Raw genomic sequence first — 14533 nt, 5'->3', positions numbered from 1 at the left:
CGGTGCACCCCTTCTTAACCCAGTTTCCAAAAGCAGAACTCAATTCACCTGATTCATATTAGCCCGATTTAATGAATTGGAAGAAAGCATACGTCTTCATATGCACCTCAATTTGGCCCATTCACTTTTCACACTTCCTCCTTTTGTTTTTTATCTTTCACACTTTTGACTTTCTTTATTCATCCAAATAGCAAACTCATCACCACTCAACCTGACCAACTCGGCTATGTCCCCGTGCTGCAGTTCTCTGTCTTATCTAGATCATTTGCAATTGAATGGAATAGATCCCTTTTGGACAAAGTGGATTCACCTGCTGCTGCAGTGACCACAGGTGTGATAACATCTAGAATTGGCATCTGGTGCGATCTCTCCGCTTCCACTCCAAAGAAAGTTACCTGTTTATTCCTATCATGCATTGGTTTTTGGGGTTTTCTTTGAGTAATGATGATCTCTTTAGTAGTCTGTTGGCGCCCTCTCCTGGAGGAATAGTTTGCTTGCTCTTGGACATTCTAAAAGAGAGGTCATGATAGACATTGAGCTTCTGAGCTCAATTGGGGACAGTCATGGGTGATGAATGTTTGCAACCTACTGCGAAGCCTCATACCGCAATATAAGGAACGTCAAATACTAAGAAAGGGCGGCCTATGAAAGAATTACTACTTTCAATAAGTACACTTAAACGGCTAATTGGGAATAGAAAAACTGTAAAAAGCCCTCTGAGAAAGCCCCCCTCTAACCTTTGATAGTAAGCTTTTCTGTAGTCTGCCTGTTGATGTATTTTCCGTTTGAACTGTGCACAACATGAAGAGACGGAACACTGGCGGCTTGTCACAATGCCCCCCGATGACATCACAATAGCGCTGCTGCCTAGAAAACAAGCTGCGCAGAAGAAGTTGTTCTTTGGGTGGGAGGGTGGGCTAGTGGAAGGAGGGGGCAATCTCTTTTTTTCCCGGGTGGTAGGGGGATGACAGGAGAAGGGAAGCGGGTGGTGAGAAAGGTACAGAGGGCAGGGTTTGGGGGCTGGGAAGGAAAGGGAAAAGATTAGGGTTTGGGGATGATGAAAGGGCTTTCTACGGGTAAGGATGGCAAAGGGTGGCAGTGACGGAAAGTCAGGCAACCTGTCCTGTCCGTCTTTTTGTATCGTGAATTGGAAAGACTGCAAGGGGGAGGGGAGTTGCTTGCGCCCTAAAGGAGGAGTTATTCAGATTCATTGCAGTGGGCGGCGGCTGCAAAACGCACCATTCTTCTTGTTTTGGCTCTGCAAAGCAGCCTTTTCAAGGGTTGGCTTGGGTGACAAAATGTCTTGTGTAGGCGTGGGTTTGTCTCCCTCTCGCTCTCTCTCCCTAAGATGTGTCCGGCATAGGCCAGGGTGCCACTCGAGGCCCAAACCAATTCTGGTTATCGCTTCTCGGCCTTTTGGCTAAGATCAAGTGTAGTATCTGTTCTTATCAGTTTAATATCTGATACGTCCCCTATCTGGGGACCATATATTAAATGGATTTTTAGAACAGGGAGATGGAAAAAGAGCTTGCTCTGTCCACTCCACGCATTGACCTGGTATTGCAGTACCTCCAGGAACGGTGCACCCCTTCTTAACCCAGTTTCCAAAAGCAGAACTCAATTCACCTGATTCATATTAGCCCGATTTAATGAATTGGAAGAAAGCATACGTCTTCATATGCACCTCAATTTGGCCCATTCACTTTTCACACTTCCTCCTTTTGTTTTTTATCTTTCACACTTTTGACTTTCTTTATTCATCCAAATAGCAAACTCATCACCACTCAACCTGACCAACTCGGCTATGTCCCCGTGCTGCAGTTCTCTGTCTTATCTAGATCATTTGCAATTGAATGGAATAGATCCCTTTTGGACAAAGTGGATTCACCTGCTGCTGCAGTGACCACAGGTGTGATAACATCTAGAATTGGCATCTGGTGCGATCTCTCCGCTTCCACTCCAAAGAAAGTTACCTGTTTATTCCTATCATGCATTGGTTTTTGGGGTTTTCTTTGAGTAATGATGATCTCTTTAGTAGTCTGTTGGCGCCCTCTCCTGGAGGAATAGTTTGCTTGCTCTTGGACATTCTAAAAGAGAGGTCATGATAGACATTGAGCTTCTGAGCTCAATTGGGGACAGTCATGGGTGATGAATGTTTGCAACCTACTGCGAAGCCTCATACCGCAATATAAGGAACGTCAAATACTAAGAAAGGGCGGCCTATGAAAGAATTACTACTTTCAATAAGTACACTTAAACGGCTAATTGGGAATAGAAAAACTGTAAAAAGCCCTCTGAGAAAGCCCCCCTCTAACCTTTGATAGTAAGCTTTTCTGTAGTCTGCCTGTTGATGTATTTTCCGTTTGAACTGTGCACAACATGAAGAGACGGAACACTGGCGGCTTGTCACAATGCCCCCCGATGACATCACAATAGCGCTGCTGCCTAGAAAACAAGCTGCGCAGAAGAAGTTGTTCTTTGGGTGGGAGGGTGGGCTAGTGGAAGGAGGGGGCAATCTCTTTTTTTCCCGGGTGGTAGGGGGATGACAGGAGAAGGGAAGCGGGTGGTGAGAAAGGTACAGAGGGCAGGGTTTGGGGGCTGGGAAGGAAAGGGAAAAGATTAGGGTTTGGGGATGATGAAAGGGCTTTCTACGGGTAAGGATGGCAAAGGGTGGCAGTGACGGAAAGTCAGGCAACCTGTCCTGTCCGTCTTTTTGTATCGTGAATTGGAAAGACTGCAAGGGGGAGGGGAGTTGCTTGCGCCCTAAAGGAGGAGTTATTCAGATTCATTGCAGTGGGCGGCGGCTGCAAAACGCACCATTCTTCTTGTTTTGGCTCTGCAAAGCAGCCTTTTCAAGGGTTGGCTTGGGTGACAAAATGTCTTGTGTAGGCGTGGGTTTGTCTCCCTCTCGCTCTCTCTCCCTAAGATGTGTCCGGCATAGGCCAGGGTGCCACTCGAGGCCCAAACCAATTCTGGTTATCGCTTCTCGGCCTTTTGGCTAAGATCAAGTGTAGTATCTGTTCTTATCAGTTTAATATCTGATACGTCCCCTATCTGGGGACCATATATTAAATGGATTTTTAGAACAGGGAGATGGAAAAAGAGCTTGCTCTGTCCACTCCACGCATTGACCTGGTATTGCAGTACCTCCAGGAACGGTGCACCCCTTCTTAACCCAGTTTCCAAAAGCAGAACTCAATTCACCTGATTCATATTAGCCCGATTTAATGAATTGGAAGAAAGCATACGTCTTCATATGCACCTCAATTTGGCCCATTCACTTTTCACACTTCCTCCTTTTGTTTTTTATCTTTCACACTTTTGACTTTCTTTATTCATCCAAATAGCAAACTCATCACCACTCAACCTGACCAACTCGGCTATGTCCCCGTGCTGCAGTTCTCTGTCTTATCTAGATCATTTGCAATTGAATGGAATAGATCCCTTTTGGACAAAGTGGATTCACCTGCTGCTGCAGTGACCACAGGTGTGATAACATCTAGAATTGGCATCTGGTGCGATCTCTCCGCTTCCACTCCAAAGAAAGTTACCTGTTTATTCCTATCATGCATTGGTTTTTGGGGTTTTCTTTGAGTAATGATGATCTCTTTAGTAGTCTGTTGGCGCCCTCTCCTGGAGGAATAGTTTGCTTGCTCTTGGACATTCTAAAAGAGAGGTCATGATAGACATTGAGCTTCTGAGCTCAATTGGGGACAGTCATGGGTGATGAATGTTTGCAACCTACTGCGAAGCCTCATACCGCAATATAAGGAACGTCAAATACTAAGAAAGGGCGGCCTATGAAAGAATTACTACTTTCAATAAGTACACTTAAACGGCTAATTGGGAATAGAAAAACTGTAAAAAGCCCTCTGAGAAAGCCCCCCTCTAACCTTTGATAGTAAGCTTTTCTGTAGTCTGCCTGTTGATGTATTTTCCGTTTGAACTGTGCACAACATGAAGAGACGGAACACTGGCGGCTTGTCACAATGCCCCCCGATGACATCACAATAGCGCTGCTGCCTAGAAAACAAGCTGCGCAGAAGAAGTTGTTCTTTGGGTGGGAGGGTGGGCTAGTGGAAGGAGGGGGCAATCTCTTTTTTTCCCGGGTGGTAGGGGGATGACAGGAGAAGGGAAGCGGGTGGTGAGAAAGGTACAGAGGGCAGGGTTTGGGGGCTGGGAAGGAAAGGGAAAAGATTAGGGTTTGGGGATGATGAAAGGGCTTTCTACGGGTAAGGATGGCAAAGGGTGGCAGTGACGGAAAGTCAGGCAACCTGTCCTGTCCGTCTTTTTGTATCGTGAATTGGAAAGACTGCAAGGGGGAGGGGAGTTGCTTGCGCCCTAAAGGAGGAGTTATTCAGATTCATTGCAGTGGGCGGCGGCTGCAAAACGCACCATTCTTCTTGTTTTGGCTCTGCAAAGCAGCCTTTTCAAGGGTTGGCTTGGGTGACAAAATGTCTTGTGTAGGCGTGGGTTTGTCTCCCTCTCGCTCTCTCTCCCTAAGATGTGTCCGGCATAGGCCAGGGTGCCACTCGAGGCCCAAACCAATTCTGGTTATCGCTTCTCGGCCTTTTGGCTAAGATCAAGTGTAGTATCTGTTCTTATCAGTTTAATATCTGATACGTCCCCTATCTGGGGACCATATATTAAATGGATTTTTAGAACAGGGAGATGGAAAAAGAGCTTGCTCTGTCCACTCCACGCATTGACCTGGTATTGCAGTACCTCCAGGAACGGTGCACCCCTTCTTAACCCAGTTTCCAAAAGCAGAACTCAATTCACCTGATTCATATTAGCCCGATTTAATGAATTGGAAGAAAGCATACGTCTTCATATGCACCTCAATTTGGCCCATTCACTTTTCACACTTCCTCCTTTTGTTTTTTATCTTTCACACTTTTGACTTTCTTTATTCATCCAAATAGCAAACTCATCACCACTCAACCTGACCAACTCGGCTATGTCCCCGTGCTGCAGTTCTCTGTCTTATCTAGATCATTTGCAATTGAATGGAATAGATCCCTTTTGGACAAAGTGGATTCACCTGCTGCTGCAGTGACCACAGGTGTGATAACATCTAGAATTGGCATCTGGTGCGATCTCTCCGCTTCCACTCCAAAGAAAGTTACCTGTTTATTCCTATCATGCATTGGTTTTTGGGGTTTTCTTTGAGTAATGATGATCTCTTTAGTAGTCTGTTGGCGCCCTCTCCTGGAGGAATAGTTTGCTTGCTCTTGGACATTCTAAAAGAGAGGTCATGATAGACATTGAGCTTCTGAGCTCAATTGGGGACAGTCATGGGTGATGAATGTTTGCAACCTACTGCGAAGCCTCATACCGCAATATAAGGAACGTCAAATACTAAGAAAGGGCGGCCTATGAAAGAATTACTACTTTCAATAAGTACACTTAAACGGCTAATTGGGAATAGAAAAACTGTAAAAAGCCCTCTGAGAAAGCCCCCCTCTAACCTTTGATAGTAAGCTTTTCTGTAGTCTGCCTGTTGATGTATTTTCCGTTTGAACTGTGCACAACATGAAGAGACGGAACACTGGCGGCTTGTCACAATGCCCCCCGATGACATCACAATAGCGCTGCTGCCTAGAAAACAAGCTGCGCAGAAGAAGTTGTTCTTTGGGTGGGAGGGTGGGCTAGTGGAAGGAGGGGGCAATCTCTTTTTTTCCCGGGTGGTAGGGGGATGACAGGAGAAGGGAAGCGGGTGGTGAGAAAGGTACAGAGGGCAGGGTTTGGGGGCTGGGAAGGAAAGGGAAAAGATTAGGGTTTGGGGATGATGAAAGGGCTTTCTACGGGTAAGGATGGCAAAGGGTGGCAGTGACGGAAAGTCAGGCAACCTGTCCTGTCCGTCTTTTTGTATCGTGAATTGGAAAGACTGCAAGGGGGAGGGGAGTTGCTTGCGCCCTAAAGGAGGAGTTATTCAGATTCATTGCAGTGGGCGGCGGCTGCAAAACGCACCATTCTTCTTGTTTTGGCTCTGCAAAGCAGCCTTTTCAAGGGTTGGCTTGGGTGACAAAATGTCTTGTGTAGGCGTGGGTTTGTCTCCCTCTCGCTCTCTCTCCCTAAGATGTGTCCGGCATAGGCCAGGGTGCCACTCGAGGCCCAAACCAATTCTGGTTATCGCTTCTCGGCCTTTTGGCTAAGATCAAGTGTAGTATCTGTTCTTATCAGTTTAATATCTGATACGTCCCCTATCTGGGGACCATATATTAAATGGATTTTTAGAACAGGGAGATGGAAAAAGAGCTTGCTCTGTCCACTCCACGCATTGACCTGGTATTGCAGTACCTCCAGGAACGGTGCACCCCTTCTTAACCCAGTTTCCAAAAGCAGAACTCAATTCACCTGATTCATATTAGCCCGATTTAATGAATTGGAAGAAAGCATACGTCTTCATATGCACCTCAATTTGGCCCATTCACTTTTCACACTTCCTCCTTTTGTTTTTTATCTTTCACACTTTTGACTTTCTTTATTCATCCAAATAGCAAACTCATCACCACTCAACCTGACCAACTCGGCTATGTCCCCGTGCTGCAGTTCTCTGTCTTATCTAGATCATTTGCAATTGAATGGAATAGATCCCTTTTGGACAAAGTGGATTCACCTGCTGCTGCAGTGACCACAGGTGTGATAACATCTAGAATTGGCATCTGGTGCGATCTCTCCGCTTCCACTCCAAAGAAAGTTACCTGTTTATTCCTATCATGCATTGGTTTTTGGGGTTTTCTTTGAGTAATGATGATCTCTTTAGTAGTCTGTTGGCGCCCTCTCCTGGAGGAATAGTTTGCTTGCTCTTGGACATTCTAAAAGAGAGGTCATGATAGACATTGAGCTTCTGAGCTCAATTGGGGACAGTCATGGGTGATGAATGTTTGCAACCTACTGCGAAGCCTCATACCGCAATATAAGGAACGTCAAATACTAAGAAAGGGCGGCCTATGAAAGAATTACTACTTTCAATAAGTACACTTAAACGGCTAATTGGGAATAGAAAAACTGTAAAAAGCCCTCTGAGAAAGCCCCCCTCTAACCTTTGATAGTAAGCTTTTCTGTAGTCTGCCTGTTGATGTATTTTCCGTTTGAACTGTGCACAACATGAAGAGACGGAACACTGGCGGCTTGTCACAATGCCCCCCGATGACATCACAATAGCGCTGCTGCCTAGAAAACAAGCTGCGCAGAAGAAGTTGTTCTTTGGGTGGGAGGGTGGGCTAGTGGAAGGAGGGGGCAATCTCTTTTTTTCCCGGGTGGTAGGGGGATGACAGGAGAAGGGAAGCGGGTGGTGAGAAAGGTACAGAGGGCAGGGTTTGGGGGCTGGGAAGGAAAGGGAAAAGATTAGGGTTTGGGGATGATGAAAGGGCTTTCTACGGGTAAGGATGGCAAAGGGTGGCAGTGACGGAAAGTCAGGCAACCTGTCCTGTCCGTCTTTTTGTATCGTGAATTGGAAAGACTGCAAGGGGGAGGGGAGTTGCTTGCGCCCTAAAGGAGGAGTTATTCAGATTCATTGCAGTGGGCGGCGGCTGCAAAACGCACCATTCTTCTTGTTTTGGCTCTGCAAAGCAGCCTTTTCAAGGGTTGGCTTGGGTGACAAAATGTCTTGTGTAGGCGTGGGTTTGTCTCCCTCTCGCTCTCTCTCCCTAAGATGTGTCCGGCATAGGCCAGGGTGCCACTCGAGGCCCAAACCAATTCTGGTTATCGCTTCTCGGCCTTTTGGCTAAGATCAAGTGTAGTATCTGTTCTTATCAGAACAAACTGAGCTAGCTACACTTGACGAGATACGATCAGGGAGACGAGCTCCAAAGCCCAGCCGAGACCGGAAGAGGGAGATCGGACGGAAGAAGAGCTTGGCAGAAAGAAGCAAGAAGACGAAGGCTCGGAGAAGACTTGGGGAGACCAGAGGAACTTCGAGGAGGAACACAGCGGGAGAAGACACCCGGAGAAGAATCCAAGATCCAGCTCCGGGAACTCAAGCAGGAACCAGCCATGGCAAGCAAGCCAGAGAAGGCAGCCAAGAAGGCTCAGGACCCAGGGACCTCCAGGAAGGCTCATCCAGAGGCTTCTTCGGCCCAAGAGGCCCCTACCTCCGACGCCAGCCAGCCGGAGGGAGCCCGGACGCCGCCTGAAAAGGCTCCAACCCTGGAGCCTTGGATGCGGCAGACGGTCGCCCTGAAGCTAAAGGCGGTGGATGGTAGGTTGCCGGACATGTCCAGCGACGTGTTCTGCAAGAAGATGATTCTGGATCAGGGCTTCTCCAGGGCGGAAACCCTGAGTGTCCAGACCTTCATGACTGGCATTTTTCTGGTAACCTTTGCCACGGTGAATGCCTGCAGGAGATACTGGGAGGCGATGAACGCAGCGATGCCGGACTCCCCTTTTCATTCTTTTTTAGGATCCTGTCCTATACAGAGGGATGAGAAGAGGATCACGGTCTCCATGCGGAACCCGCACACCCCAGGAAGAGACATCTCCACGTTCCTGGGACGTCTCTGCACAGTGGTGAGGGAGCCATCCCACATCCTTAACGGCAACGGATTCTGGACGGGTAAGTGGTCAGTAACCGTTCGACTCTACAGGGAACCAGCATCCGAGGATGGTCTCCAGCACCTGCCCCCGACATTCTCTCTGGGAAACTCCTTTGGTCTCATCTACTACCCGGACATGCCACACAACTGCAGGAAATGTGGCGGGAAAGGGCATTCGATGAAGACCTGCAAGGAGGACGCCTGCAGGGTTTGCCGGGTGACAGGACACAGCTCCAAGGACTGCCCAAAGAAGAAGACTTGCAACCTATGTGGACAGGCGGACCACCTTTACAAGGACTGCCCACAGCGGGAGAAATCCTGGGCAAGGGTTGCCGCGGCGACCCAGTATCGGGTAGTCACAGCTTCGTCGACCAAGGCAGCTACGACCAAGGCCACAGAGGCCAAGGACAAGGCGGCCAAGAACCCGGCGACCGTGGCTCCAGCCGATGCCCCAGCAGCCACGGAGTCCAGGGAAAAGAAGGGTAAGAAAACTGTTGCCCCCTCCCTGGTCCCCCCCCCTGTCACCCCTGTCCAAACCCCTCCCCCCCCGGCCAACCCTACTGAGGATTCCACTACCTCCACCTCATTTCCCTACTCCTCAGTTGGTCTCCTCACCCCCCCCCCAAAGCCCACTCTCCCTCCCCAGACCATGAGAGCAGAGGGCCTCAGCACTCTTGCACTTTTCACCGAGGAGGATTTTCCAGCTCTTGTCTCCTCAGGTACAGGCCAAAGGAAAAGGAAGGTGGAAGATAGTCCTGTCGCAGAACCTTCCAAGCTGTTCATTGTGGACCCCAATCCACCCCAGGAAGAGGAGGATGGCCTCCTCCCAGAACCGGACGTGTTGGAGCAGATGGTGGAGTCCCTTGTGGCCGAAGAAGAAATGGAGGAGTCGGAAGCCACTGAGGCACCATCCCTGCTCGAGCAGCTAGAAGAAGAGGGTCTGCTGGAGATACCCTTACCAGCAGGTGCCAAAGAGGAAGAACCGCCCGACCGGAGTGGTAACTAAGGCACACCGCCTGCTCTAACTTTCTCTTTCCTCCAATGACTGCTAACATTAACATCTTTTCCATTAATGTTAGGAGCATCAGAGACAAGTTCCGACGTCAGACAATTTTTGCGTTCCTTAACACTCAGTCTAGTGATGTATTTTTCCTGCAGGAATGCTCCCTTCCCTCCTCTAGGTCCTTCAACCATCTGGCCAGGGAGTGGACCCATGGCCCATCCTACTGGTCTGGCGGGGGCGACTGTAGGTCCGCGGGGGTCGCCGTGCTGATCAGGGGAAGCGCCTTCACATTGGACTCTGTTCAGGAAATCGTCTGCGGCAGGTTACTGCTCGTGGATGGCACCTGGGCGGGAGAACCTGTCAGGTTCATCAATGTGTATGCTTCTCCTGTGAAGAGCGATCGACTGGAGCTCCTCCAAGCCCTGCGCCCTCAGCTCGCTACCGCCAGGACGGTAGTGATGGCCGGGGATTTCAACTGCCCAATTGAGGAGGATGGACGCAGTTCTGGAACGGCTGCCAAGTTGGACGTCACATCCAAACTGCTCATTGAGATGGTGACCGAAGCCTCTCTTGTGGACGTTGTTGGCTCCATCGGACACGGATCCGTGAACTATTCATGGTGCCGATCCGATGGCTCGCTGCGTTCCAGGATTGACTTTGTGTTTACCTCTCGGGCGGTTGGGCGGAGTGGGCACTCGATGGTCCCCTGCTTCTTCTCTGACCACAGAGCCATTCACTTTCAAGGTGTGCTGGGCCATGGCTTCCCCATTGGCCCGGGCTCCTGGAAGCTGAACTGCTCTCTGCTGGAAAAGGGTGAGATTCTGGAGGAGCTTAGAGCTGCCTACTCCACGTGGCGGGCCTACAAGGCGGGCTTCCAGTCTGTTTCTGACTGGTGGGAATACGTTAAACTCGAGTTCCGTTTCTTCTTTCAGGCAAAGAGTCAACAACAGGCGTGTCTGAAGAGGAGGGACTTCAGGAGACTCCAGCGTGAGCTGCGTTCCCTGCAGGACCTTCTTCGATGCGGCTGGGACGTGAGAGAGGAGCTGGAGGAGACTAAGAGGAGCCTGAAAAGGCACTTCGAGGAGGAGTCCGAGCGAATTGTCTTCCGTTCCAAAGTGGAGAACCTGGAGAAGGGTGAGAAATGTAACTCGTTCTTTTTCAGGAAACTCCACGCCGGTCACACGCCCATGAATGAACTACGAGACGAGAGTGGAAGCATACGACGCGGGAAAGAGAATGTGATGAAGGTCGTCAGCGACTTCTACAGCGAACTCTACGCCCGCAAGACTACTGACCCCGAGGCCGCCGATAAGTTCCTGTCAGGTATCACTAACCATCTTGACCCTGCAGACGCGGCGGCCATGGACGTTCCTCTGACGGTGGACGAGCTGCTCTCGGCCGCCAAATCCTTTAGTTCTGGCAGGACACCGGGCAGTGACGGCCTCCCAGCAGAGCTCTATGTAGCGCTGGGAGACCTAATCTGTCCGGACCTGTTAGGGCTGTATGAGGAGATGGTGGTGGAGGGCAGAATGCCTCCATCTCTGAGGGAAGGAATGGTCACGATCCTGTACAAGCGTAAAGGAGAGAGGTGCGACCTGAAGAATTGGCGTCCCATCACCCTTCTGAATGTCGACTACAAGATCCTGGCCAAGACGATGGCAACAAGACTGAAGACGGTTATCGGACGGATCATCCACCCGGATCAGACCTGCGGCATCCCCGGACGTCGCATCGCAGACAGCCTGGCTCTCATGCGGGACACGGTCGAGTACATCAAAGCCCGCCGGGTGCACGCAGCCCTGATCTCGTTGGATCAGGAAAAGGCCTTCGACCGTGTTTCCCATGAGTTCCTGGGCAAAGCTCTGCACAGGTTAGGTTTGGGTAACATGTTTTGTTTGTATGTCCAACTAATGTATTTTGATATTCACAGCTCGGTGTTGGTGAACGGCTGGAAGACTGACCCCTTCCCGGTCCTCTCAGGGGTCAGACAAGGCTGTCCTCTGTCACCTCTTCTTTTTGTTTGTGTTATAGAACTCTTTGCAGAGGCTATCCGGCGGAATGGAGAGATCAGAGGGATCACCGCACCAGGACCAGAACGCTTCGAGGTCAAGTGCTCGCTCTACATGGACGACGTGACTGTCTTCTGCGCGGACCGGCGCTCAGTCGACACCCTCGTCCAGACCTGTGAGACCTTCGGACGGGCTTCGGGAGCCAAAGTCAACTGCGGGAAGTCGGAAGCCATGCTCTTCGGGGACTGGCAGCCGGCCTCTTCCGCCCCCTTCCCTTTCAGCATCCAGCCGGATTTCATCAAGGTTCTTGGAGTCTGGTTCGGGAAGGAAGGAGCAGCCCTCAAGTCCTGGGAGGAACGCTTGACCAAGATCACCCAACGGATCGGTCTGTGGAGCCTCAGACGCCTCACCTGTGAGGGCAAAGCACTGGTCCTGCGTAACGAGGTACTGCCCGTGCTGCAGTACACGGCCCAGGCCTGGCCCCCCCTTGCCACCGTGTGCAGGGCCATTACCAGGACGGTGTTTCGTTTTGTCTGGGGATCCAAGATGGACAGAGTAAAGCGGAGCATCATGTACAAGGATCCTCGCAAGGGTGGGAAGGGCGTACCCGATATCCCCACCCTCCTGCGATCCTCCTTCGTATGTGACTGCGTTCGCCGAACTCTGCGAGTCAAGAGAGGTTCCGCGGGTGGGTCCATGTCTCGCTTCTTCCTGCTCCCCCTTTGGAGACGGTTAGGCTGGGACAAGTGGGACAGCTCCTTCCCATACAACTGGACGGCGCCATGGTTCTACGGAGACGTGGTTCGGTTTGTGAGGGAACACCAACTGGAGGGACTCAAGCCTGATTTGTGGAAGCCAAAGACTATCCACAAACTCATCAGAGCCAAGGACGAAATGGAGAACATTCCAGGACTTCATCACGACACACTGGAGACTGTTTGGACAAACGTGTCATCGGCTGGATTGACCAACGGGCACAAGGACTTGTCATGGATGGCGATACAGGGCGGACTGCCCGTCCGGTCATTCATGCACGCCCGGAACCTGTGCAAAACCCGGTACTGCCCAAGGTGCCCCTTCGTGGAGGAAACATCGCTGCACGCCTTTTGGGACTGCCGTTTCGCACAGCGCCTGTTGGTTGCCCTGGAGGATGACCTGAGGAACTCCGTCCCCAGAGGGAGCCTATCGTACCATTCCGTACTTTATGGACTCTTCCCTGGGACTCACACCGTTGGAGCCATCCAGGAGGCTTGGCGCCTTATGAACTGCTTTAAGGACGCTATTTGGGTCGCCAGGAACCGGCTCATCTTGAAGAGGGAGAGGATGTCTATCCAGGATTGCCGCAGGCTGATCCACAGCCTGCTCAGAGACTATTCCATCATGGACAGTCCGGACGACAGCGCCGAGGAGGAGGTTTAGACCTCTTCCATGCCCCCTCCCTCCTTTTCCCGTTATGTGCGTCTTTCAATAAAGCTTCGGGCCTGTGATTTCCCCACCCTATCCCCCTTTTCCCCTACCCCCATCCCCCAATCGCCGGTTCGTCGTTATTTATTGTCTAACTTTTTCTTTCAGCTTGAGTGTTATGGATAAGCATAGGAGCGTGATGTATAGTTTAGTGCGTCGTACTCTATGGCTATGTAAGAAGGATTGTATATTTCTGTGTGTACGGGGCTGCGGCACTGTACACGGTTTGTTACCTTTTTGTGAGTAGTGCATGATAATAAAGATGCTGTTAAATCAAAAAATCTGTTCTTATCAGTTTAATATCTGATACGTCCCCTATCTGGGGACCATATATTAAATGGATTTTTAGAACAGGGAGATGGAAAAAGAGCTTGCTCTGTCCACTCCACGCATTGACCTGGTATTGCAGTACCTCCAGGAACGGTGCACCCCTTCTTAACCCAGTTTCCAAAAGCAGAACTCAATTCACCTGATTCATATTAGCCCGATTTAATGAATTGGAAGAAAGCATACGTCTTCATATGCACCTCAATTTGGCCCATTCACTTTTCACACTTCCTCCTTTTGTTTTTTATCTTTCACACTTTTGACTTTCTTTATTCATCCAAATAGCAAACTCATCACCACTCAACCTGACCAACTCGGCTATGTCCCCGTGCTGCAGTTCTCTGTCTTATCTAGATCATTTGCAATTGAATGGAATAGATCCCTTTTGGACAAAGTGGATTCACCTGCTGCTGCAGTGACCACAGGTGTGATAACATCTAGAATTGGCATCTGGTGCGATCTCTCCGCTTCCACTCCAAAGAAAGTTACCTGTTTATTCCTATCATGCATTGGTTTTTGGGGTTTTCTTTGAGTAATGATGATCTCTTTAGTAGTCTGTTGGCGCCCTCTCCTGGAGGAATAGTTTGCTTGCTCTTGGACATTCTAAAAGAGAGGTCATGATAGACATTGAGCTTCTGAGCTCAATTGGGGACAGTCATGGGTGATGAATGTTTGCAACCTACTGCGAAGCCTCATACCGCAATATAAGGAACGTCAAATACTAAGAAAGGGCGGCCTATGAAAGAATTACTACTTTCAATAAGTACACTTAAACGGCTAATTGGGAATAGAAAAACTGTAAAAAGCCCTCTGAGAAAGCCCCCCTCTAACCTTTGATAGTAAGCTTTTCTGTAGTCTGCCTGTTGATGTATTTTCCGTTTGAACTGTGCACAACATGAAGAGACGGAACACTGGCGGCTTGTCACAATGCCCCCCGATGACATCACAATAGCGCTGCTGCCTAGAAAACAAGCTGCGCAGAAGAAGTTGTTCTTTGGGTGGGAGGGTGGGCTAGTGGAAGGAGGGGGCAATCTCTTTTTTTCCCGGGTGGTAGGGGGATGACAGGAGAAGGGAAGCGGGTGGTGAGAAAGGTACAGAGGGCAGGGTTTGGGGGCTGGGAAGGAAAGGGAAAAGATTAGGGTTTGGGGATGATGAAAGGGCTTTCTACGGGTAAGGATGGCAAAGGGTGG

General features: G+C 50.0%; 4 non-coding genes and 2 pseudogenes across 4 annotated transcripts; all 6 read left to right on the top strand.

Moving 5' to 3' along the window:
* Positions 1 to 1400: 1400 nt before the first annotated feature.
* On the top strand, positions 1401 to 1591 carry LOC142269506 (U2 spliceosomal RNA). The gene has a single exon (XR_012734958.1). It is a non-coding gene; the product is annotated as a U2 spliceosomal RNA (small nuclear RNA).
* Positions 1592 to 2978: 1387 nt separating this feature from the next.
* LOC142269505 (U2 spliceosomal RNA) lies at positions 2979 to 3169 on the top strand. Its single transcript, XR_012734957.1, has one exon. It is a non-coding gene; the product is annotated as a U2 spliceosomal RNA (small nuclear RNA).
* A 1387-nt stretch (positions 3170 to 4556) lies between these two features.
* On the top strand, positions 4557 to 4747 carry LOC142269504 (U2 spliceosomal RNA). The gene has a single exon (XR_012734956.1). It is a non-coding gene; the product is annotated as a U2 spliceosomal RNA (small nuclear RNA).
* Positions 4748 to 6134: 1387 nt separating this feature from the next.
* LOC142269503 (U2 spliceosomal RNA) lies at positions 6135 to 6325 on the top strand. Its single transcript, XR_012734955.1, has one exon. It is a non-coding gene; the product is annotated as a U2 spliceosomal RNA (small nuclear RNA).
* A 1387-nt stretch (positions 6326 to 7712) lies between these two features.
* On the top strand, positions 7713 to 7817 carry LOC142269513 (U2 spliceosomal RNA; annotated as a pseudogene).
* Positions 7818 to 13245: 5428 nt separating this feature from the next.
* On the top strand, positions 13246 to 13450 carry LOC142269508 (U2 spliceosomal RNA; annotated as a pseudogene).
* Positions 13451 to 14533: the final 1083 nt, after the last annotated feature.

This window comes from Anomaloglossus baeobatrachus, unplaced genomic scaffold, assembly GCF_048569485.1.
Source record: "Anomaloglossus baeobatrachus isolate aAnoBae1 unplaced genomic scaffold, aAnoBae1.hap1 Scaffold_3206, whole genome shotgun sequence".
In the NCBI taxonomy this organism is placed as follows: domain Eukaryota; kingdom Metazoa; phylum Chordata; class Amphibia; order Anura; family Aromobatidae; genus Anomaloglossus; species Anomaloglossus baeobatrachus.
Note: the sequence above shows the minus strand (reverse complement) of the source record. Positions and strands in the feature narration are given on the sequence as shown.